This window comes from Elephas maximus, chromosome 26 (genome assembly GCF_024166365.1).
Source record: "Elephas maximus indicus isolate mEleMax1 chromosome 26, mEleMax1 primary haplotype, whole genome shotgun sequence".
NCBI classification, from domain to species: domain Eukaryota; kingdom Metazoa; phylum Chordata; class Mammalia; order Proboscidea; family Elephantidae; genus Elephas; species Elephas maximus.
The window spans coordinates 22,479,608-22,506,275 of NC_064844.1; positions in this window are offsets into that span (position 1 = coordinate 22,479,608).

Below are 26,668 nucleotides of genomic sequence, written 5' to 3' on the forward strand. Positions count from 1 at the left end.
AGAAAGATGTTTCTATAAAGATTTACAGCCTGGGAAACCCTATGGGGCAGTTCTACCCCGTACCGTAGGGGTTTGTTTTGTTTGGTTTTTATTCTGGTATCAAATACTTTTGCTGAAAGAAGCTTTTTCTGAATATAGTCTGTAATCCAATTTGACTGAAAATCTGATTATTTATATATATTCATGGTTGAAAAAGACAAATCTCGATCCCAGGTTGTTAGCACCAGCAAAGACAAGGAAGAAGTGATCACAGCAGAAACAAGATTGAGGGCCAGGAGTAGCAGAGTCCAGCTCCAGAGCCCTTTATTAAGTGATCTCTACCTGATAAGGAAACCCTGGTGGCGTAGTGGTTAAGTGCTACAGCTGCTAACCAAAGGGTCGGCAGTTGGAATCCACCAGGCACTCCTTGGAAACTCTATGGGGCAGTTCTACTCTGTCCTATAGGGTCCCTATGAGTCGGAATCGACTCGACGGCACTGGTTTTGGTTTGGCTACCTGATAAAGGTGTCATGACTCTCATTAAGGAGATGAAGCTGGGTTCAGCCTGGAGCAAGAGCAGATGGTCCCTGCCTCAGTACCAACCCTATGTTTTTACGTTTCACAAGGTTGTAGACATCAAACTGAGGCTAGGCACTAGGCAGTGTGTCCAAACCAAGACAGAAAATCAGCAGACAACAAATCCAAGGCTGTGTCCTGGGCTCAGAGGCTATAATAAGACAGCATCACTGATTTTGGTTTTAACATATGAATGCAAATAGACTACAGGTCTACATGTTTTTAAAATAGTTGTTTATCTAAAGAAGCCCTTGCTCTGACTGATAGCCCCTGTAACTGCTCACATCACAGGGCCACCTTAGTTTCTTAACTGAGAGCCACAGGAAGAGTGCTATAAAAACAATTAACATCTAGGGTTTCACATGAGTTCTTGTACAATTGAATCCTTCTTGCTGGTTTCAAGTAAATGATACAGCTTGTCTGGGTCATTTTGAATCTATTCTGTGACTAACATTTCAATATTCCCTTCTTTTTACATTTTCCCCAGGGATATGTTTCTGAAAAATCAGTAGATTTCCATTCCATAATAGCTATAAGGTGACAAATGGATTAGCACCTCACATAACTCAAGCCAGGCAGCTCTTTTATTCAGTGATTTATTCTCGGAAATTGAGTTTGAAGGATAATGTATATTCAGCTCAAAGCAACAGAAAGTAAGGGCAATTCATTTAATAGATTACTAGATTGAAGGTATGGAATATAACATGAAAGTGCTCATTATAATGTTCTTGGGAGGAAGACACACATCTGTTCACAGATGTTTCGGGTGGGAAGCTGAAAGAAGCCCAGAATAAAACTGACATCTGTGCCCAGATGCACATATTTCTGTCTTCCATGTGCGGCATCTTTCAATTCTTCATCTCTGATGGTGCGTAACTTGTGAGAATCCAGGTAAGAGAAGCATTTTGTAAGTACAAAATACTATGAAACAGTGTATTATTGTTGAAGATAAGCAAAAAGAGAGCCCAAATCTCTTGGGAAAATTTTCCATTCACCTGATAGAGTAGAACCATGAATTATTTAGTAGAACCATGTTTTATTTAGTAATGAAAATGTAGCCCTGGGAGATCCTATAATGTGTCTAGAGCAATACGGTAAAGTGAAAATATCCAACTGAAGGCGTATATTATCTTTGAACCTAAGCTGGTGAGTACCAGTGGAAAACAATTCTCCAAGTTGTAACACACTGCAAACAAAGCATTACCTTGAATAAATTATTTAAGAGCAATGCAAAAACATGATAGGTTCAATTGGCTGCAGTAAAAGGAATTATTGTGACTGATCTTTGTCATTAAGTGAAAGAATTATTTTAAAAAACCATTCCTTTATTTCATCGTATTAAAATTCCCTGGAGAGATAGATTGATACAGGGAAACATTGTTGGCCTTTTAAAAGCCATTGCAGCCATGACCTGAGCCTAATTTTCCAAGCATCTCCACCCACTGGCAGAATTTAGCCACAAGTCTCCAGACTCCAAGGCTTGAAGGTGAGAATTCTTTTCTATAAGCTCTGATGAATGTGATGATGGGTTACAAGTTACACACACACACACACTCACCGTCTCTGATTTGAAAGAGATCCTGCCATTGAGACGCATACGGACATAGTGAACGAGAAGTGCTAGTTGCCATATGGAAACACATTCTCTTCGTTTACAAAGGCTACACATCTCAGAGAACCTGCATGGCCCTTTGAATTTCTATTGTGACCTTGAATTTCATAATTCATCAACTAGAGGGAAGAAGTTACCAAGTTTTGAGGAATAGAAGACCCAGCAATATCGGAGATATAAAACTTCTGACTGGGAAAGAGATTCCAAAGATGTAGGATTGTGAAAGTCATGTTTATAACACTAAAGGCTGTGTGCTAGGTGACAGGAGTTATCAGGCCATGGACAACTATTTTCCATTTAAATAGACATAAGCCTTCTGTTTTTAATGAATGATTGGGAATATGCAACACACAAGCTTTTGAAGTGTTTTAGCTAGTTGGTTTCTTGGAAAATGCTTAGTACTTTTTAGCATTACTTTTCCAACTTTCTAGCAAATTCGTTTTGGAAAACTCAGAATATTGAATGTGAGAAATCATCCCCACTTCACAGAAGGGAAATCATGGCCCTTGGGCGTGTATGTTTCTATAGGGTGAGAACTATCTTAGTGGATTTTTTTCCTAATTGCAACTAAATTTCAAATTGTACACTCAGACAATGTAATCTGCACTATTATTATATACGTATAAGTAGGTATATACTAATTAATAATAGGAAAGTGGGAACATAATTCTACATGTCTCTATGCCTACTATACTTACTTTAAATGGGAATCTACCCAGCTGACCCTGGAAACCAAAATAAAGTGGACTAAACCTTCCATTATACCATGAACACAAAGCTGGATGAACCTCCTCAGAAAGTTTTTTACACAAGTAAGAATATTGTCTTCATGATTTTTGCCCCTACTCTCACTTATCGCTTAGTAAGTATTGTGAGGAATCAGGCACTTGTAACTTTTCAAACAATTTGTAGAGTAAACCCTGCAGAATCATTAAAAATTGCCACAAACTCATAAAGAAAAGTGGGTTTTTGTTTTGTTTTTTGCCTTTAAAAAAATTTTGTGTCTGAGTATATGTAGAAAAAGCATTTGAAGGTGGTAAAAGAAGTTTATAATGAAAGTACAGACATTATAGAGAGCCAATTTGAAAAGGCTTCTCAATGTAACACAATTAGCTTTATACAAATCAAGAAAAAGAGCAAGTGGGAAAGACTACATCAATGTCTAAGAACCTACAAAAAAAGTCTGGACAAGACAGGGCTTGCTTACAAGCAAGGCAATTTGAATACAAGGTTGTTATAGTGCAATCTGTTGTGTATGTCTGACCAGCGTGGTCTACCCCAACCCACGTGGATTTGAGGGAGTGGGCAGTTCCAGTCATAATGTTATACCTCTGGTTACAAAAAAATGTTCTGCAATGGCTGTAAGACCCCTGAATGTCAACGACAATCCTTTATATATGGACTCTGGATGAGAAAATCTCTCTCCTTCTGAGATGGAACATTGACTTTTGTAAGCCTGGGATATCAGCAGCAACACTCCTCATCCTGGCAATGGGAGAGAAAATGCCCAACACAAAAACACATGAACCAGAGTCTGAAAGTGAGTTCTTGGTACCAACTCCAAGCCTGCATTTCAGAATATTCTGACTCTAAATCAATACATATATATACTTCTCCTAAAACTAGTGTAACTTCAAGTTATATAAGTGGCAAACAAAAGCCCTAACATAAGCTTTTTTTTTTTTTTTAATTTGAAAGCCTAAATTATTTATAGATGTGCACTGCATTATCCTTTCTTTAAATGCAATTGTAAGGGAAAAAATGATAGCATATCATTTCCACATTGTCTTCAAATGGGAATATGGGGGAGAAACTCAGGCCCAGGCATAAATGTTAACAATTCTACATTTTCTTTTAGTGTAAATGTTCATGTGATACCATTTGTATAGCATTTAACAATGAAAAACAATTTAATAATAATTGAAATCTGGATTACTACTGTAATGCTTATTTAACAATTTTACAAGGGAAATTTCACTGAAAACAAGGAAATCTGAGTATTGATTTGATTCTGATTCATGGTGACTTTATGGGTCAGGGTAGAACTGCCCCATAGGGTTTCCAAGGCTGTAAATCTTTAAGGAAGCAAGCAGACCACCACATCTTGCTCCCACAGAGTGCCTAGTGGGTTTGAACCATTGACCTTTAGGTTTGCAGCCAAGCATGTAACCACTGCACCACCAGGGCTCCTTCTAAAGTAATCTTAATAAAACAGACAAAAGCCATACTCATTATCCAAAAGGTTAATTTGGATCAGAAATAAATGTTTACCTCCAACTTCACCCTGCAGGATTGAATAAATGGAACAATTTTTAAGGGCAGGGTATTTGTATAAAAAAAAACCTTGAAATATCATCTTTCAAAATCAGATTAGATTATATTAGAACATTTACCTACATAAAACTAGGAATTTCTTCCAGCAAAAAAGTAAGGGTATTTATAAGAAAGAATTGTAAAATATTGATTCTCTGAGGTAATGTCTCCAAATTTTACTATATGAGAGGAAATATAATTTATTTCATATTAAAGTAGAAATTGATCTCAAATATATATATTTAGCTTTCAATTCAATTGTTTCAAAGAATAACTAGGTTATTTTCTTTTATTATTTTCCCTGAGTTTTTTATTTTTATAAAATAACCTGTTGTAATGAATGATTTTATGTGTGTGTGTATATATATAAATATGCACACACACACACACATCACCACTCAGTTAATGTGACATAATCCAATTTTTTAATTTCAAAATACACAAGGTAATATAATGGAAATAAAATCTAGTTAATTGAGGGTAAATTTATTAGAGACTTTTGTTGTTGGATGACATCCAGTTGATTCTGACTTGTAGGGACCCCATGTAACAGGGTAGAACTGCCCCCATAGAGTTTCCTAGGCTGTAAACTTTACAGCCACCAAGTGTTTGTCAGTTTGTCATACTGTGGTGGCTTTCATGTTGCTATGATGCCAGAAGCTATGCCACTGGTATTTCAAATACTAGCAGGGTCACCCTTGGTAGGCAGGTTTCAGCAGAGTTTCCAGATTAAGACAGACAAGTAAGAAGGACCTGTTGGTCTACTACTGAAAAAATTGGCCAGTGAAAACCTTATTATGGCAGTGGAACATTGCCTGATATAGTGCTGAAAGTTGAGGCACTCAGGTTAGAAGACACTCAAAATACAACTTAGGGAGAGCTGCCTCCTCAAAGTAGAGTTGACCTTAACGATGTTGATGGAGTCAAGCCTTCAGGACATTCATTTGTTGATGTGGCATGACTCAAAATGAGAACAGCTGCAAACATCCATCAATAATCAGAATACAGATTGTATGAAGTATGACTCTAGTAAAATTGGAAATCATCACAAATTAATTGGAAAGTAGAAAGACTGACATCCTAGGCATTAGTTAGCTGAAATGGGCTGGAGATGGCCATTTTGAATCAGACAATTATGTGGTCTACCATGCCAAAAATGACAAATTTTACAGGAATGGTATCGCAGTCATCATCAAAAGGAACATTTCAAGATGTATCCAGAAGTACAATGCTGTCAGTGATAGGATAATATCCATACATCTACAAGGAAGACAAGTTAATATGATTATTATCCAAATTTACGCACCAACCACTAATAAGAAGACGAAGAAATTGAAGATTTTTACCAACATCTGCAGTCTGAAACTGATCAGACATGCAATCAAGAAGCATTGATAATTACTGGTTATTGGAATACTATAGTTGGAAAACATGGCCTTGGTCATAGAAACAGCACCCTAGATCACATGACAGAATTTTGCAAGACTGATGACTTATTTATTGCAAATGCCTTTTTGCAACAACATAAACAGTGACTATACACATGAACTGCACCAAATGGAAAATACAGGAATCAAATTGACTATGTGTGTGGAAAGAGACAATGAAGAAACTCAGTATCATCTGTCAGAACAAGGCCATGGATGACTGCAGAACAGACCATCAGCTGGTCACATGCAAGTTAAAACCGAGGTGGAAGAGAATTAAAACAAGTCCAAGAGAGCCAAAATATGACTTTCAGCATACCCCACCCGAATTTAGAGATCATTTCAAGAACAGATTGAACATAATAAACCATAATGACTGAAGACAAGATGAGTTGTAGGGTGACATTAAGGACATCATATATGAAGAAAGCAAGAGGTCAATAAAAAGACAGGAAAGAAAGAAAAGACCAAAATGAATGTCAGAAGAGGCTTTGAAACTTGCTCTTGAACATTGAGCAGCTAAAGGAAATGGAAGAAATGATGAAGTAAAAGAGCTGAATGGAAGATGTTAAAGGGTGGCTCGAGAAGACAACTGAAAATATTATAATGAAATGTGTGAAGACCAAGAGTTAGAAAACCAAAAAGGAAGAACAGATTTGACATTTCTCAAGCTGAAGGAACTGAAGAAAAAATTCAAGCCTTGAGTTGCAATATTGAAGGATTCTACAGGAAAAATATTGAGTAACGCAGGAAGCATCAAAAGAAGATGGCAGAAATGCACAGTTACTGTAACAACAACAACAAAAAATATTCAGCCATTTCAGGAGGTAGCATATGATCAAGAATGAATAGTATTGAAGAAAGAAGTTCAAGACGCACTGAAGGTATTGGCAAAAAATAAAACTCCAGGAATTGAGGGAATACCAATTGAGACATTTCAACAAATGGGTGCAGTGCTGGAGGTGCTCAATTTTCTATGCCAAGAAATTTGGAAGACAGCTACCTGGCCAACCAAATGGAAGAGATCCATATGTGTGCCCAATCCTAAAAAAGGTGACTCCACAGAATGCAGAAATTATAGAATAAAAATCATCAATATTACATGCAAGTAAAATTTTGCTTAAGATAATTAAAAAAAATGGTTGCAGCAGAACATCAACAGCAAACTGCCAGAAATTCAAGCCAGATTCAGAACAGGACAGGAAATGAGAGTGTCTTAGCTATTTAGTGTTGCTAAAACAGAAGTGCCACAAGTGCATGGCTTTAATAAGCAGAAGTTCGTTATCTCACAGTCTAGTAGGTTAGAATTCCAAATTCAGGGCATCAGCCCTAGCTTTCTCTCTCTGTCAGCTCTGAAAGAAGGTTCTTGTCATCAACCTTCCTCTGGTTTAGGAGTTCCCTGCACAGGAACCCCGGGTCCAAAGGACACACTCTGCACCTGGTACTGCTTTCTTGGTGGTATGAGGTTCCCATATCTCTCTGCTCCCTTCTAGCTTTTATATCTCAAAAGAGATTGGCTTAAGACACTGCCTAATCTTGTAGATCTCATCAATATATCTGCCACTAGTCCATCCTATTGACGTCATAGTGATAGGATTTACAACACATAGAGAAATCACATCAGATGACATGATAGACAATTATATGATACCGGGAATCATGGCCTAGCCAAGTTCACAGATATTTTTTGGGGACATAATTCAATCCATGACAGAGGAAAACTATGAATTTTGGTTGAAACCAGAGAATACCAGGAAGATGTTTACTTGTGTTTTATTGACTATGCAAATGCATCCAACTGGGTGGATCACAACAAATTACGGATAACATTGCAAAGAATGGGAATTCCAGAAAGCTTAATTGTGCTTTTGAGGAATCTGTACATTGACCAAGAGGCAGTTGTTTAAACAGAACAAGGTGCTACTGTGTGGTTTAAAATCAGGAAAAGCGTGTGTCAGGGATCCTTACGCCATGCTTATTCAATCTGTATGCTGAGAAAATAATCTGAGAAGCTGGACTATTTGAAGAAGAACGGGGCATCAGGATTGGAGGAAGGCTCATGAACAACCTGTGATACGCAGATGACACAACCTTGCTTGCTGAAATTGAAGAGGACTTGAAGCACTACTGATAAAGATCAAAGACTACGACTTTCGTTATGGATTACGCCTTAACATAAAGAAAACAAAAATCCCCACAGATGGACTAATAAGCAACATCATGATAAATGGGGAAAAGATTGAAGTTGTCAAGTATTTCATCTTACTAGTATCCACAATCAATGCCCATGGAAGCAGCAGTTGAGAAATTAAACGAAGTATTACATTGGGCACACCTGCTGCAAAAGACTTCCTTAAAATATTAAAAAACAAAGATGTCACTTTGAGGACTAAGGGTCACCTGGCCCGAGCCACAGTATTTTCAATCACCTTATATGCATGTGAAAGCTGGACAATGAATAAGGAGAACCAAAGAAGAATTGATGCCTTTGAATTATGGTGTTGGTGAAGAACATTGAATATACCACGGAGTGCCAGAAGAACAAACAAATCTGTCTTGGAAGAAGTACAGCCAGAATGTTTCTTAGAAGTGAGGATGACAAGACTTTGTCTCACCTAATTTGGACATGCAATCAGGAGGGACCTGTCCCTGGAGAAGGACACCAAGCTTAGTAAAGTAAGGGTCATTCAAAGAGAGGAAGACCCTCAATGACATGGATTGACACAGTGACTGCAAAATGCTTAAATAGCAATGATCGCAAGAGCTAAAAGGTGGAAATCATCCAGTACTTTTTTGAAGAACATGATAGATTAGGTAGATAGATAGATAGATGATAGATAGATGATAGATAGGTAGATGATAGATAGATAGATGATAGATTAGATAGATTAGATAGATAGATAGATAGATAGATAGATAGATAGATAGATAGATAGATAGATAGATAGATAGATAGATAGATAGATAGATGATAGATAGATAGATGGATGATAGACACAGACAGATAGATAGATTGTAGATAGGTAGGTGGGTATGGTAGGTAGGTAGACAGGCAGAAATATCACATAGTAACAGTTCTTAAAGTATGGTACAGGGATATTTGGGTGATGTCCAACATCCTTTCAAAGGTCCATGAGGTCAAAATTACTTTCATCATAATTCTAAGATGTTATTTGCTTTTTTCATCCTCATTCTCTCACAAGTGTAGAATCAGGTTTTCTGAGACCACGTGCCATGCGTTGCCACAGCAGATTGAAGGCAGAAGATATGAGAATCCAGCTGCTCTTTTTTAAGCAAAACATTAGATTTGCAAAATGCAAAACAATGCCATTATTCTAAGTTGTTATGTCTTTCATAATATAGAATTGTTTATCATAAAAATACATTAATATAAATATGTAATTGCTTCATTATTGTTTAAATTAACAAATCAATACAGATTTCTCAGTTTTAACTTCTAATAACTCTCAGTAGATATACACTATAGAAACAAAACACCTTTGGTGTCCTTAATAATTTCTAAGAGTGTAAAAGAATCTTGGGACCAAAACATTTGAGAACTACTGCTCTGAAGATTGCTTTTCCACTGTGTTTTTCATAACTTAACCATCAATCAGAAACACTTATCCATGACCTGTAAATCTGTCCCCATCTACAAATCCATTTTATATGGCTGAATATTATCTCATTGTTTAAATGTACCACATTTATTTAACCTGAGAGGAGCTCATTCATTAACAGGGAAACTGTCCACAGATTACAGTATATTTCCTTTGGGAAGAGAGGAGAGATACTGGCAGATATTTGACCATCCTATGTTGGGCTGTTTAACATATAAGGAGTATATTTTCAGCTTGGCCTCCACTGTTGAGTGTGTTCAGTTTGTTTTATTTCATTTGAGGTTTTATTACTGCGTTGATTCCCTGAGCAAATTCGATAACCATAAAATCATGGAAGGAAAATAGAAGGCCAGTACTTAATTAACCATTTTCTTATCAGCTGTAACAGAACTCCCATAATAATAGCTATGGGAAAGAAACTAATGGAAAATACCAAACATAATTGCCACTAAGTCTACGTGCACCTAATCATTGTGTATTTAATGAGTAACAAAGAGAGTTACCTGATGTTTTACTAAGCTGATCACATGAATATAAACCAAGTGAATCCAAAGGCTGTTTAGTTATAAATGTTATTTAGTTGTCCTGAATTAAATCTAGAAGTCCTCAACTCTTTTAAGTTCCATCCTGTTTTCCACATTTAAAAAGCAACTGAACTATGTGGTCTGAGAATATTGACTAGATTTCACAGAGGTTTGTTCATGCTCAGTGTCTCAGGGTCTCAATGTCAGTGACCTACACAATAAAGACCTGACCTGATGAAGAGCAAACATCTCTATGTAAATGACTTAAGTTTCAACTTGACTTTAGAGAGAATATCTTTATTATGCTTGTATTAGTTTCTTATTGCTTCTGTAACAAATTACTACAAACTTAGTAGCTTAAAACTACACACATTTGTTCTGTTATTGTGATGGAGACCAAGAGTCTAAAATCAAGGTGTTGGTAGGACTGTGTTCATTTGGAAGGGTTCAAGGAAAATTATGTTTCCTTGATTTATTTTTATTTTAGCTTTTAGGGCCATCTGCAATCCTTGACCAGTGGTCCCTTTCTCCAACTTCAAAGTGCATTACTCCAGTATCTGGTTCTATCACATCTCCTTTATTTCACTTTGACCTCCTTGACTCCATCTACAAGGACCCTTGTGATTTCATTGTACCCAATTGGATAACCCAGAATAGCCCCCCATCTCAAGATCCTTAACTTAATCACATTAGCAAAGCCCGTTTACCATGCATGGTAACATATTCATAGTTTCCAGAGATTAGGACATGGGTATCTTTGGAGGGAGAAACTTAACAGTTAATTTTTATGGGAACGTTCTCTATACCTATCCTTATATATCCCAATACTTATTTAAAGTACCTAAATAGATACTTCTGAAAGTACCTTGTGAATCCGAACAATTGTATATATTTTATTTAAATACTGTAAAATGTGCTAGTAAATCAGGAATATGAGTTGATATGCTAGAATATACTTAAAACCTACCTATGACAAATCATGCTTTTGAGTTTTCATTTGCCTATTTTGTTGACATATATTCTTTCTTCAGATATGTATAGAAAATGGGTTACCTTGGAAAAATTGCCATGTGAAGAAGAATAACACCTAGTCTTTCTAGCAAAAGAAGGTAGAATATTTGTCGGGGTGTGAGGGGCAAGTTATCTATATATGGCCATGCGTACACAAATGTCATCACAAGTCATCACATAACAAGAAGTCTAATAGGAATTACCTATTAAGTGAGTATTGATCAGTACAGTTAGTGCTATCATGAGAGTTCAGAGAAGAGAGAAATCTGTTGCTAAGGAAGGCTCTGTAGAGGCAGGTAGGGTCCCAGCTACAGATGGACATGGAGGGACAGGGGAGATCTGGCTGGGTCTGAGAATGGAAGAAGGCATCCCTGCTGCAAGTAACCACAGGTATGGGCAGGGAATGCCTATGGAATAGTAGACCCTTTTAATCATACAGAAGAGTGTTGAGAAATAAGTCTAAAACAGTACGTTTGGGCTAATCTGGCAAATACCTTGGATAGCAGATGGATGAATCTAGATATTATCATTTAAATAAAAGTTTGGCCATAAGGATGAAAGAAACATAAGATTGTGCAAAGAGCAGTAAACTAGAATTTGTGCCCATCGGACTTTCCTAGCTGGTGAGTCTGGCCATCGCTCCTGTCCTTTCTGAGACTCAATATTCCTACTGGGGGGAAAAAAAACCTACCCACCCTATTCTTATATTCCTTTGAGGGTTACCTGAGATAATGCATGTGGAAATGTTTTATAATTGTACAGCAATACAGAATGAAAGTTCTTATTAAAGTATTAAATATAAGATCAATGCCCTGACATAGATAAATGCTCTATTTACTCCAATAAGTGTTGGCAGAGATGCATTTTAAGTTAGAACAATCACCTTTTAGCACAGGAAAATGTGAACAGGGAGAGAGAGAGAAGTAGAAAGTGCTTTATTTATTTATTTATTTTTTCTTCCTATGTGTTACGAAGCAGTAAAACATTTTATTCCTAAGTTTGAGAAAACAAACAAGTAATAAGAAAAAAAAAAATAGGTTAAAGATAGAGTCCAATGAATCAGATCTTTACAGTGAGGTCTAAGATTTGATCCAGGTCCTGTGAATTTGATACCCTCACTCAATCCAATTTTAACATCAAATATACGTATTTTTAAATCTTCTCAGTTCTGTAGTATCTAGTCTCCTCTGTTCTCCATTAGAAGACATAATAAAGAATGGACTCTAATATACGCAAAACTCAATCAATATAGTTTACATTCCACCAGTTTCAAGGGGTGACATTTTGCGTTTGTGCCTAGCAGGAAAAATTTAAATTTATACTGCTGTTCTTGTGGGAAGCCTTGAGTGGAAGTGTTCCTTCATTAAGAAAAAGAATGCAATCAGCACACTGGAATGTAAATTTCATAGCACAAGGGTTTCTTTACAGTATTTTAATAGACCTTGTCTTCATGGTTTCCTTAGTTTAAGAATTTATCAGGGCATCAACAACAGTTCTGGGCGTTTCCAATAAGCGTATAAACAGATAAGCAAATTTGAACAAGGTACAAGAGATTGCATTGAGTTTAGATTTTCAGCAGTCTAAAATGTAACAGCATTAAACTAGGCATGATTTAAACTTCTGAGTGATAAAAGGCATAGTTGAGATTTCTGTCTACTTTTATTTCTACTCATATTCCCAGCCCACGACCAATGCTGACCACCATTAGAACCACACACGTATATCAGAACCCAACATGGGAAGAGGGTTCTTTCTTCCTGGAACAGTAGAAAATAAGGTGGTCTGCTTTAGGACACTTTCCCACCCCAACCAAGCGACTTTCTTTCTCTATTTGTTTTGTAAAAAAATGAATGGAATACTTTCCATGGTTGCTTCTAAAGAAGATTAAAATTTGTATTTATGGACCTTGATTCCAGTACTGGATCTACTACTCTGTAGTTGTTTGACTCTAAATAGAATACGAGGCATTTGACATTGTTGGATGTATCAGACATGAGAAAGTATTTGAAAGTAATTTTGTCGATTATCACTTACTAATATAAACGTTTTATTCTGAATTTGTGTTAGTAACAGTCTATGGCAAAGCCTTTCATACATTCTCAATACACACACACACACACACACACACATGCACACACAACTATACAGAGGAGAGAAAGACAGCAAAACAAGGAGTAGGAGTTAGCATGCAAGAGAAAAGTGCTTTGTTTATATTGAATTTTAAAAGTCAGAATGCAGAGGGTTCGATGCCTATATCTCAGGTACCTCATCCTCAATTTCAGATATAAAAGTTATAAGAATTATCAAGATAATTAAGATAATGAATATGAGCTAGTATTTTAAGGTAAAATGGTGCTATGCATGAAATTCATTATCAACTATTATTAAATATATACAATTTCTGTGAAAATTATTACAAGCTCACATAACAACAGATTAGTCATTGCACATTCCATAAAGCATAAGAAAGATCATTCTGATTTCTCTTACAGGTTCTATTAGGTGAACTTTAGGTCTCTCTCCCTAAAGGCTGGCAGAATAGCTGGAAACCAAAAGTATTTATCTTGAGGACCACTTGTGTATAACCTAGCAGGATAGGCAATCTGCACTGATTCCTCCTTAAGACTCTTTATCCCAATAAGTGACCCAAAGGCTGTCCTCATGCCCTACCCTTGATTCCTTACAAATACTATGATTTTCAAGTAGGCCAAAATTTATTTCTGTGAAAATACTTCTCGGTAATTATAAACCAAAAAAAAAAAAAAAAAAACCCAAGCCCATTGCCGTTGAGTCAATTCTGCTTCGTAGCAACCCTATAGGACAGAGTAGAACTGTTCTAGGGTTTTCAAGGAATGCCTGGTGGATTCGAACTGCCAATCTTTTGGCTAGCAGCACTGTGCCACCAGGGTTTCCTTGTAATTATAACAAGTACCAATTAGCCAACACAATGCAAGTTTTGTGCTCCTGACCTGGGGCATCTTCTTTTCTCCAGCTCCTCTCCTTTTTTCAGTTAATGCCAACACACTCATCTGTTCATTTATTTATTCATTCTTTTCTCTTTCCATTCAAAAAACATTTGTTGGGCATCTACAATGATAAGGCAAATTGACATGCTTTCTGGCTTGGGTTCCAGCTCAAATCTCCCTGCCAAGAGTCAGATTTATGAGCCCTCAGTCTATTCCGCGGTCCTCTATACTTCTTCATTGCACGTTTCCCAGTTTGTAGACCTTGCCTCATGAGAAGGTTCAAAGGCTGGAGACGTGTCTGTTTGTGCATCACTTTATTCTCAGCACTTTGTGCTGTGTCCTGAACAGCATATGCACCCATGAAATATTTGCTGAATAAATAGAGACATTTTGCCTGTAATATTGCATCGAGCCCACAAAATAACACTGTGATCCTTATTTCATATGTGAAGAAACTAACCGCTATATAACTAGTAAAACAAAAAGAGAATTATTTCAATTAAGACTTTTCTGACTTGAAAGAATAAAAGGTTTCTTTCTTTTATTTTTGTTTCACTCCTCTATGAGACCCTGACTTGCAACCTACCCGAGGGTTGAAATGTGAACCTGGGACCTTGTAGTGTGGGAATGCCACCTTTGCACCAGAGCTGGAAATTCTAAATAAAAACATAAATGGGTATTGGTTTAGATACAACTTATAACAATTGAATTCATGCAAAAAGTAAGATTAAGTTACATAAGTAAGTTTCAGCTTTCTCTTACAATTCACGTTTAAATTATGTCTACTAACCACAGTGTCCAATGTCTTCTGTTTAGTTTGCTTGCCTTTACAAATTTTTTTTAATAATTACTGCTTAGCAGTAATGATGGCGTAGTTTAAAATAATACAGAAGGTTACCATTCTTATTGACTTTTTGAACCTAGACCTAAATCCCATATTTTCCAAAAAGTCAACCAATGGACAAAGTTTAGATCATGTAGACAAAACCAACCTGAAGATCAGAGGAGAGAAATCTTACAAGGCCAGAAGTCTGGGGGCAAGTAATAATATGAATTAAATGAAGCTTGGAGAGGTTCAGTGACCGACCTAAGGTGAAACAACTATTAAGTGATAGAGTGAGATTTGTCTGACTGATGTCAGAATTTGTTCTTTAACAATACCTGATACTGACCCACACTAGATCACTAAAGTGTGAAAGTTCAAGAAATATTTGTTAATTATATAAAAGTAACTGTCTATTTTTCCTCAAATCCTAGAGTAAAACTGTTGACCCAGAGTTGTGCCCTGTTAAAAAGGCCCTGCCTTCTCCCCAACACACACATAATGCCCAATTTGAGATGCAGAGGTTAAAAAACATCCCCTTGAATATCAATTGGCTCAGCTGAGGCCTTTTAACAGGAGCAAGCACTGAAAATATGAGATGCGTAAGAGAAGGATGACAAAGATTAAACTGTCTTTGTGGCCTTGGCATTCCATACACCATTCCCTGAGACACCATTCCCATGGGCCCTCTACTTGGTATAGAGGAGAAAGACAAGAAGAGAAAAACAGAAAAGGAGTAAGTGGGGACAGAGCAGTAGTGTGTTCGTATCATCTCTGAGTCGAAGGCCGTAAATAAAGCATTGTTTTCTCTTCCTTCAGTGCCACCCATATCATATCATTTTCTAGTTGTTTTGGTTGTAGGGCATATTGGCTCACTGCATACATTTGATTTATGTCTTAGAATCTACATGATGAATCAAAAAAAAATATTCTTTTGCCTTCAGTTTCTGTAGCTGCTTGGAAATTCACTTGGGGAAAACATGACGTTAGTCTATCTTTAGAAGCAGTGAGTTTAGTGACATGTTCCACGTAGTCAAAAGAAGATGAAAAGAAGAGGATGCACCATTTAGTGTCTGGAGACCAAGTCCATGAAGGCTCACAGTAGGGAAGAAACCACACAGATTACTTTGTTTTGTTATGTTTAAAGAATTTGGCTTTGAGGATAGTGGCCTTTTGCTGTCACTATGGGATCAATTTCTTTGAGGGGGGAAGCTCTTCTGTTTAATAGCTCTCAAGGTGATCTGGCAGGCTTAGCATTTAAATAAGAAATGTCAAAAGAGGAAATGAGTGCTGAGGAGGGAACATAGGGATTTAAAAATAACGTTGGAGCTTTTTGATGTTTGGCACAATTTCTTCAAAGAAATTATGTACAATTACTGTTCAGACCTGAGCACTGTTCCATGGTACAGAGGTGGGTTTGCAACTCTCAAATCAACAGCAACAGCCCAATCAAATGGATTCTTCTAATTCGAGTATGTGCCAGGGCTTGTTAACATTTCCTGAAGAAGAGTGAGAATTTTGCCTTTTGGTATGCATGTTGGAGGAGAATCAAAAATACTAAAAATAACCTACTGTTGGAATTAAAATATCTAAAAACCACTCTGTGAAAAATTTTGTAGCAACCTATATGTGACTAAGAGACCAGGTTATATTGTAACACCAGTAACCTGTAAGTAAGAAACTGTTTTTATTCCCATTTTACAAATGAGAAAACTGAGGCTTCCAAACTAAAAACCAAACCCAGTGCCGTCAAGTCTATTCCGACTCATAGCGTAGAATTGCCCCACAGAGTTTCCAAGGAGTGCCTGGCAGATTTGAACTGCCGACCCTTGGGTTAGCAGCTGTAGCACTTAACCACTACGCCACCAGGGTTTCCCAACTGAGGCTTAGGGAGTTTTTTTTTTTTTCCTCTTGCTCTTTTCCCTCTCCCTCTCTCTCTCTGAACTGAATCTACATTGTTTTACCCCAATTCTGAGTTCTTATCTTTATGAGGCATTGACAAGATACCTATACAGGTTCAAATGTTTTAAATATATACTCAACAGAACTTGAAAAATTATATTATACAAACTTCCTTTATTAAAAGACTTTTGCAGTTTTCTAATAGTAGAATATACTTTGTAGTGTTTCCCAAATATGTGTGAGCAATAAAATCTTAATTTGCTATGCATCTTCAGAGAAGTTCCTCAAAACAAATCTGGGAAATGCCACAAGTGGTAGACATGTGTAACCATTAAAAATACCAAAAACCAAACCCATTGCCATTGAGTTGATTCCAACTCATAGCAACCCTATAGGAAAGAGTAAAACTGCATCGTAGGGTTTCCAAGGAGTAGCTGATGAATTCAAACTACCAACTTTTTGGTTAGCAGCAGAGCTTTTACCCACTATACCACCAGGTTTTTTATGCCACTAGGGTTCCTTGGGTTCCTTGTAACCATGAGGAGCTTCTAATGCCTTAAACCAAACACATGACAAAAAGATCATTTCACCTACTAGAAAATCCTAGTAAGGAAGACAAATATTTGCTGAACTTTGCAACTTGCCATTTAAACTTGTCAGGTGAATTCAAGAGGTGGCTTAGAAAATGATAAATAACCCTAACTTTGAGGCCAGACTGTCTACATTCAACAGCCAGCTCTGCCATTTAATAGCTGTGTAATCTCAGATAAGCCACTTAACTTCTCCGTGCTTCAGTTTCCTCATATATCAAACGGAGATAATATTAGTCATAGGACTGTTATGAGGATTGCATAAATTAATAGTCCCAAAGTATTTTTTGGGGGGGGGGGGTTAAAGTATTTAGAACGGTTACTGATACATGGTAACCTCTATATGAGTTTGTTAAATTTATTATAGAAATCTGGAAATCTGGCCTTAATTGATCTGTCATGGATTTAAAGACCAAAAAAAAAAAAAAAAAACATTAATTCATAATTTTATCTTGGCAATACTTCTATCAGCCTCTCCTTTAAAATATCTAAACCACAAATGATTTCTCACGTGACACATACTTGTCACTAGTTAATGACTTGGCTTGGATCCCTGATGAGACTACTGAAATCACTGCTCCACCTGGAATTCCAGTTTCAGGGTGATCTGCTTCAGTATCAGTTCCATTGCTTCACCCCAATCTCACTTTGCAAGAAGATGCCTCAGTTATTCAAGAAAGGAATGCATGAATGAATAAAGGTAAATTAGAGCAAACATATTATCTAGAAAAAGAACTGTACATGTTAAGCTCCAAGATTCTGACAAAAATTTGAGAGTAATAAGTGAAATTATACCTGATTTATGTTGCCAGTTTTAATATTTAAGCTATTTTGTTCACTTACTCTAAGTATACACGTATTTGAATAGTTGGCCACGTATATTGAGGTGTTATATTTATTGAGGCAGTAATTAGATTTTGCCATTATTACCTGTAGGGTGAAATGGCATACATGGGGAATTAATGTTCTGTGATGCCAACATTTTCTATATCCCATGAAATCCTTCCTCAGAAATGCCCAGTTTTCATACATTTTCAAGTTGTAGGGTTTGGTGAAATACTCGCATTCTGATTCTCACGGCAGAGGTTCTCCCAGACCTTGACTAAGGAGTTGTCAAACTGTGTTCTATGGAACCTTGGTTTTCCATGGAGGTATTAGTCCTAAATTTTCAAAATAAAAAAATAATAATGTTTAAAACCCACTATGCTAAATGTTTTATTTGTTTGCTTTATATCCAGTGAATAGTAAGCTGAATACTTCTCTTTTTTTCCTGTCTTCTCATTTCCATATTCTCATTCACTGGTGAATATACCGTATAAAACCTCGATTTTACTTGTTTGTCCTATTTCCTCAAAAGTCACATTTGGTCATTCTTAGGCACCGTTGGCCATCTTCAGTGACTCATATTCTAACACACACACAACACACACATATTTGTTAGTCTCCATTCTTTCCCATAATGCTGCCAATTAGCATTCTCTTCTTTTTTGATATTTGCTTCGGGTAGAAAGACCTGCACAGTGTATAGATAAACAACTGATAATAGGTCATTAAAACAAACAAACAAAAACATTGCCATCAAGTCAATTCCGACTCATAGCGACTCTATAGGATGGAGTAGAACTGCCTCATAGGGTTCCCAAAGACTGGCTAGTGGACTTGAACAGCCGACCTCTTGGTTAGTAGCCGGGCTCTTAAGTCACCACACCAACAGGGCTCCAAGAGATCATTAGTGTCAGCAAAATCAGTGAAGACAATTATTAATAAGTCATAAAAATTACAGAAGGAAAGGAGTGTCGAAGAAATATTGCAGCTAGAATGTTGGTTGATTAGGCCTTTTTAGCCCTTGGACTTAGTTTGAAATGAAAACTACCTCAACTGCTCCTCTGATGAAATCTGTTCTGTACCTGCATAGGCACAGTGCTCATATTTACGTTAATTCTAAATATTCAGTGAGAGGCTTAAGGATTCGAAGAGAGCTTGGTTGCCCTGTCACCCGGTACTTTATTGCACCCTTACCTAATTTTGCAGCATTTAAAAATGCATTGAATCATGACAATAATAAAGTCTGCAATGTCCCTGTTCAGATTTTGCTTTAAAGGAGGTTCAGTTTCTACTGGACTCCACCTTTGCTCCATTTATACCCAAGTGTGATGTGTAGAGTTCATATTTTTAAACTAGATTCTTGTTTGGAAATATTAATACTCAAGGTTATTTTCCAAAAACAGTGCCAACTAGAGACAAGTTCTGTACTTGAAATAATGGAGAAACAAAAAGATCAGAGATTCTTAGTTATATAAATAAGGGTAAATCATATACTGCATGTAGCCTGTATTCCTAATTTTTGGTGGAGCATATTGCATGTATACAGATATATTGCACTAAATAACACAACTTGTTTTGTAAACCTATAAAGAAGACTGAAAAGTCAACAGTCACATATGCTTCAATAATTTCATAATTCAGGGAACTGGTGGAACTCTGTATAAGTCATATAAAGCTTCAGGATACGTCATCCTGTTCCCACTTGTTTAGAAGGTCAGCAAACCAAAAGAAGATCCTTGTTATAGAATATTCATTTATGCAATTATATCATTTAGCATAATAAATTTATAAGGGCATTCAGAACGTTGAATCATCACATTAGAAATGCTACTCTGAGGCCCCCATAGTCCCCGGAAAACTCAGATGTAATCTGACTTTCATACATAGTCTCTTTTGTCTTCCTCTAATACTATGTATTTTGTGAAACCCTCATACTGCTTTATTTCCCATTCCAAAAACACAACCAGATTCGGGAGTGAGAGCAGAGAAACATGATTGGAAATTGAAGTGAGAAAGACAGAAATGGCATTTAAAAATTTGTTGTTCGCAAACAGAATAACACAAATATAAAATCTGTCTAGAAAGAAATATAGAATTTAAATGTTTGGTGAATAGGTTTGTATATACCAAGTCAAAATTAATAATTGGATACTTGAAAAATAGTTATTGAGTTGACTCTTCTGTATTTGGGCAAATGACTGGCTGATGCCCCTCCCAATTTCTAATACATGATTCTAGGCCTTATTGCTCTAGATTATGATAACGTGTTAAAGCACAGTTTTATATTTTAATGATGAGATAAGTTGGCAAAAATAATTGACAGTTATTACTTATGTATCAAATCTTTGTCGCATGGCATCTGTTTCCTTGACACACTGATTTGATGAAACACATTTTGCTCCAGAGGTTGCACAAGGGACACCTTCCCATCCTCTGTGGCCTAAGGTTTTATCTATCTGCCAATGTCTCACGTTCAGACTGCCCTCCTTTGTTAACTCACATGTCGGGGGTGAGAGTTTTCTCTACTGTCTCAGGTCCTTTTCCAAATAGCAAGTTACCCTCAAAAATCAGCAGTCTCAACCATGTACCTTCTCATAATTTTGAAAAGATCCCAGATCACCCTGAGGTACAAAGTCAGCTTGCATTGGCATTTTCTTCCAGAGAGCTAAAGGATTCCCAGGGCACCTTTGCCACGTATCCTATGTGATATACACTCAGATTTGCTCTCTCTGATGACTGAGAGACTTTTATGTCTCAAGACCAATTTTTCCCCAGTATAGTTTCTTCTGTCCAATATAAATTACATTTTTCTTCAAAACACACACATACACACATACAAACACACACGCAGTTTATCCACACTTGAATTATTGTTCAAAGCTTCTGCTGATTTTTCAAAACACTCGTGAAATAAAGTCTACCAGCTACTTCCAACTGCCTATAAGAGGAGGGTGTGTTAAATTTTCATGTAAGGAAATTGCAGCTGTAAGAAGTTAAGTGAGTTCCCAAAAGGTCTTGGTAAATCAGAAACCTAACAAAGAGTACTGCTTCCTAACATGGCCCCCAATGGAGGAGATCTGTGTGACCCACTCGGGTATATTGAAAGAAAAGAGAGATGGAATTTTAGTGAGATTGCTCCAGGAGACACTGAGTTTTGAATAGCCTCTTGATAATTTATGACAGTCCTCCCAATAATTTAATGTCCCCCACTCCATGTGAAATGCAATGGTTACTGTAAGATAAACATCCTTCAACTAAAAGCAATTTGTTAGGCCTAGAAACTTCATGAGCCCTCGTGATGCAGTGGTTAAGCACTCAGCTGCTAACAAAACACTTCATCGTGCTCATAAGGAGCCTGCACATAGACAAAGAGGCAGTTGTTTGGACAGAACAAGGGGATACTGCATGGTTTAAGAACAGGAAAGGTGTGTGTCAGGGTTGTATCCTTTCACCACACTTATTCAATCTGTATGCTGAACAAATAATCCAAGAAGCTGGACTATATTATGAAGAACATGGCATCAGGATTGGAGGAAGACTCATTAAAGACTTTCAGTATGCAGATGTTATAACCTTGTTTGCTGAAAGTGAAGAGGACTTGAAGAACTTACTGATGAAGATCAAAGACCACAGCCTTCAGTATGGATTATATCTCAACATAAAGAAAACAAATATTCTCACAAATGGACCAATAAACAACATCATGATAACCCAAAAAACCAAACCCACTGCTGTCAAGTTGATTCTGACTCAGAGTGACCTCAAAGGACAGAGAAGAACAGCCCCATAGGGCTTCCAAGGCTATAATCTTTATGGAATCAGACTGCCACATCTTTCTCCTGTGGAGCAGCTGGTGGGTTCAAATTGGAGACCTTTTGGTTAGCAGTCAAGTGCTTAATTACTGTGCCACCAGGGCTCCTAACATGGTGATAAATGAAGAAAATATTGAAGCTGTCAAGGACTTCATTTACTTGGGTCCACAATCAACACCCATGGAAGTAGCTGTCAAGAAATCAAATAACATATTGCATTGAAAAATCTGTGCAAAAGCCCTCTTTAAAGTGTTAAAAAGCAAATATGCCACCTTAAGGACTAAGGTGTACCTGACCCAAGCCATACTATTTTCACTCACCTCACATGTATGCAAAAGGTGAACAATGAATAAGGAAGACCTAAGAAAAATTGATGCCTTTGAATTATGGTGCTGGCAAAGAATATTGAATGTACCATGGGCTGCCAGAATAATGAACAAATCTGTCTTGGAAGAAGTACAGTCAGAATGATCCTTAGAAGAGATGATAGTGAGACTTCATCTCATGTGCTTTGGACATGTTATCAGGCGGAACAAGACCCTGGAGGAGGACATCATGCTTGGTAAGGTAGAGGGTCACCAAAGAAGAGGATGTTTCTCAATAAGATATATTGACACAGTGGCTGCAACAATGGGCTCAATTAAAGCAAAAACTGTAAGGATGGTGCTGGACCGCAGTGTTTTGTTCTATTGTGCATGGGGTCACTATGAGTCAGAACCGACTCGACGGCATCTAACACACACACACAAAAAGAAAACTTCATAGAGAAATGTATGTGTATGCATGTATATTATTGTGTTCTAGAAAAGTTTAATGTATGCAGTTGATATGTTCATGGTAAGATTTAACCTGTATAGCTTTTATCTGAAGCTTTATAATAATTAGTAATATTTTACCGACATTCAATTACACCTTAAGGTCATTTCTATAAAAAGTGTCTCAGTGCATAGGTGATAGAGTGAGACCTAGTTTGAATCCTAACTCTGCCACTTACTAGCTGATAACCAAGGTTAATCATTTACGAAGTTATATCTACTTTCTGTATCTCTGGATTTTTCTAAGGTGAACATTTCATATCAGTGGAAACATACAATTTGTTGTCTTTTGTGGTCTTTTACTTAACGTAATTTTTAATGTTTTTAAAGTTCATCTTGTAATAGCATGTATGAGTACTTTATTTTTGTTGCTGAATAATATTCCATTGAGTGAATATATCACATTTTATTAACCATCGATCAATTGATATGCATTTGAGTTGTTTCCATTTTTTGACTCTTATGAATAATGCTGCTTTGAACATCCATGTACAAGTTTTCTGTGAATGTATGTTTCCATGTCTTGATTATAATCTTAGGAGTGGAACTGCTGTGTCATATGGTGATTCTGTTTAATCTCGTGGAACTACAAGACTGATTTCAAAAGTGGCTTCACTGTTTTACCTTTCCATCTACAGTATTTGAGCATTCCAATTTCTCACCTCCTCTCCATCCTCCTATTATCTATAGAAGTATCATATTTTTACACAAATAACGCAAGCCTTCTTCATTTATTTGCCAACCATGCCCTCCCACCATGAGGTATTTTTCTAAGAACCACTATGCCAATTTTTGGTACATACCGCTTTTTAAAAAAATTAGCATAATGTGTTTATGAAAATACCTCACAGTGGGAGGGCACAGTTGAAAAAGAAATGTAGAAGTTGTGTGGTATTTGAGTAAAAATATGGTAAACTTAATTTTAAATTTTCCCATACTGATGTTGCAGTCTCTTCCATTTTTTAGTCTCTTGTTATTTCAAACAATATCTATTTGAAAATATATAGGCAGTTTAAAGCTCCAAATCCTATTAAGCCTATTTACCTCCTCTCCCTTTTCCTTCTGGTGATATCATCTTGGTATAGAAAAAGACTTTTGGTCTCTATGCCATGGAAACTCACAGTGAGGTTGGCTGTGACGATGATCCTCATTTTGTGCTGGTTCTTGAGCTGGTATTCTCTGGAGAAGGTTAGTCTGGTCCCATCCATAAATATCCTGCTGGTGTACATTAATGTGATGTGTCCTACTGATCTAATCACAACTCATTAACTCTCCCTTGATGACTCATTCCCATTGTATCCCAAAGAACTCTGGATTGTCCTGGCTCCTGGCTTTGATTCCAATCTGGTCGCCAGTCAACGTAGACTTCTCAGTAGCCTTTAACTACTGAGACACTTTGTCCCCTCAGTAGTAACCAGAAACATAGCTCCTGTTTTTGCATCCCTCCTGGAAGGTGTAGGAATTTATGGTCTCTGCAAGGTACATGGCTTCAAAAGGCAAATTAGAAATTCCAGCCCAGGCTCATCTATCCCTCCTCAGCTGCTTCACCATCATCTCCATGCTGGCATATGACACTCTGGATGGCATTCTCTTCTCAGGTGGCCAAAAATACAAGGCTAAATTATCCTTGCTTTCAGCTTTCCTCTCAACAAATCTAATTAGCTTTTGTACTTTTAAGAATGGAAACCTGATGGCATAGTGGTTAAGAGCTACATCTGCTAACCAAAAGGTTGGCAATGTGAATCTACCAGGCACTCCTTGGAAACTTTATAGGCAGTTCTGCTCTGTCCTATAGGGTTGCTGTGAGTTGGAATCAACTTGACAGCAATGGGTTTTACTCTAAGAATATAGTACAGAGAGAGAAATCCCAAACACAGATTCTCCTAACTGATTCCCCTCACCTTCTCACATGCATTGGAGAATAGAAAAGTCAAGCTTCAAGTTTTCTATTCTTGTCTACTATAATATTTTCCTCTTACCTGAATATATATTCACCATACATTCTTTCTAGAGTGCCTAATGGCTGATTGGATAATTGAAAGAACCTAGCTGGCTTGGGTTGGATTCCCAGGGAATCAGAATCTCTGATAGATACTGAGATTATTGAGTAACAACGGTGTTACCGTATTCTTAGAAACAACATCTTTAAAACAGTGAGGGAAGCAGAATAAGGCAGAAGGAAAAGTAGAACAGTGACGCAGTTGCAACAGCCTTCAGCCAATAATACGGGAGTCCTGAAGTTATTTTGGATTGAGGGTGCCAGGCTTCGTGCTCTGTAATTGACCAATCCTTGACTTTGGGTGTCCCTAACCAGTTGCCATAAATTTGACTCTGACTCATGGCAACCCCATGTGTGTCAGAGTAGAACTGTGCTCCAGAGAGTTTTCTTTCTATTTTTGTTTGTTTGTTTGTTTACAGGAACTTATTAAAATTACTCAAAGGGGTTGTTTAATCTTATATTCCATGAGCATCCTTCCAGTAGTCTTTCATCCGTGAAGTTTTCAATGGCTGATTTTTCAGAAGTAGATCACCAGGCTTTTCTTCCCAGACACCTCTGGGTGGACTCGAACCTCCAACCTTTCCATTTGCAGCTGAACATGTTAACCATTAATGGTTGGCAACATCCCAGGACTCTGGTCTGTCCTTAGGGGCTTGAATAAAAATGGAGTGAGGAACTCCCCTCAGCTGATAGCAATTCCTAGGGACAGACTCAGCTGTGTTCAGTTATCAGCCAATACTCCTGGAAGCTGGGGAGTGCATTAGTTCTAAAGGGGAGATCTGGGTGCCACACAGTAACATCCACTACAGTTCATTCTTTTTTTTTTTTTTTCACTAAAATTATTTTATTTGGATAGTTAGTCCATCCCATCTCAATAGAGGTTAATAGAAAAAACTATAGCCCCGGCAACTGCTCTTGAAGCCACTTAATCAGTAGTCATTAATGATAATTTACTCCTACTACCCTTCACCATTAGCTAGCACCTCAGATGGTCTAGGTGGATACATGGTGGTATGGCCCCATCCTTCATCCCTGCTCACCATTCCATTCTAAAACCATGGTTGTTGCACTTGTCAATTTTACATCAAAATTGGACAAGGGACTAAAAATATGACATGGTGGATCATTTATAAACCAAATATATTCTTCTCTTCTGCTAGTGTGTAAGGCAGTCCTGCTAATCAAGATCAATTATTCTTGAAAATCATTGCTATTGGTATCTTGGCCTGAGGAAATCGAAGTGACTGGACAACAACTGTAGCGTAGTTTACTGTCAACTGGCAGAAACATTGCTATTGCGGAGATCAGGACTTTTAGAACCACAAAGGTTAAAATTTTGGTATAAGGAAACCCACCTTTTCCAAGTTAGTCACTAGGAGTGATAAGTATGGGCATTCCTAGCACCACTCCCTGTTGGTTCCCAGACTCATTATTCTACAAACTGGAGAAGCAGAACCATATAGTATTTATTACTTTAGGTTGTATACTGCATCAGGGACAATGGTCCCACATCTCCATAAGATAACATAAGAAGGCTAGCTCTTCAGCTATGCCTGTAAATAGCCCTTCTATAGCTCCACCAAGCCAGCAGTTTCTGAGCGGTTCAATATATAATAGAGCCACCCTAACTAATGTTCATATCCCCTCTGCCACACTTCTTTGCTCTAAAAGTGTCCATTATCCCAAAATAAAATTATGTAGTGTTACATGTGAATGGACTAAGCACACTGGTAGACCTTAGATATTGGTGTTAGCTGAGGTGCTAGAAGCAAAAATACCACACTAATATGAAGAACATACGTTCATTCCAGTCAGGGTAAATCTTTGTACCTCCTAGAATGAAAGAGATCCAGTGAAATCAGTCTCCATCCATC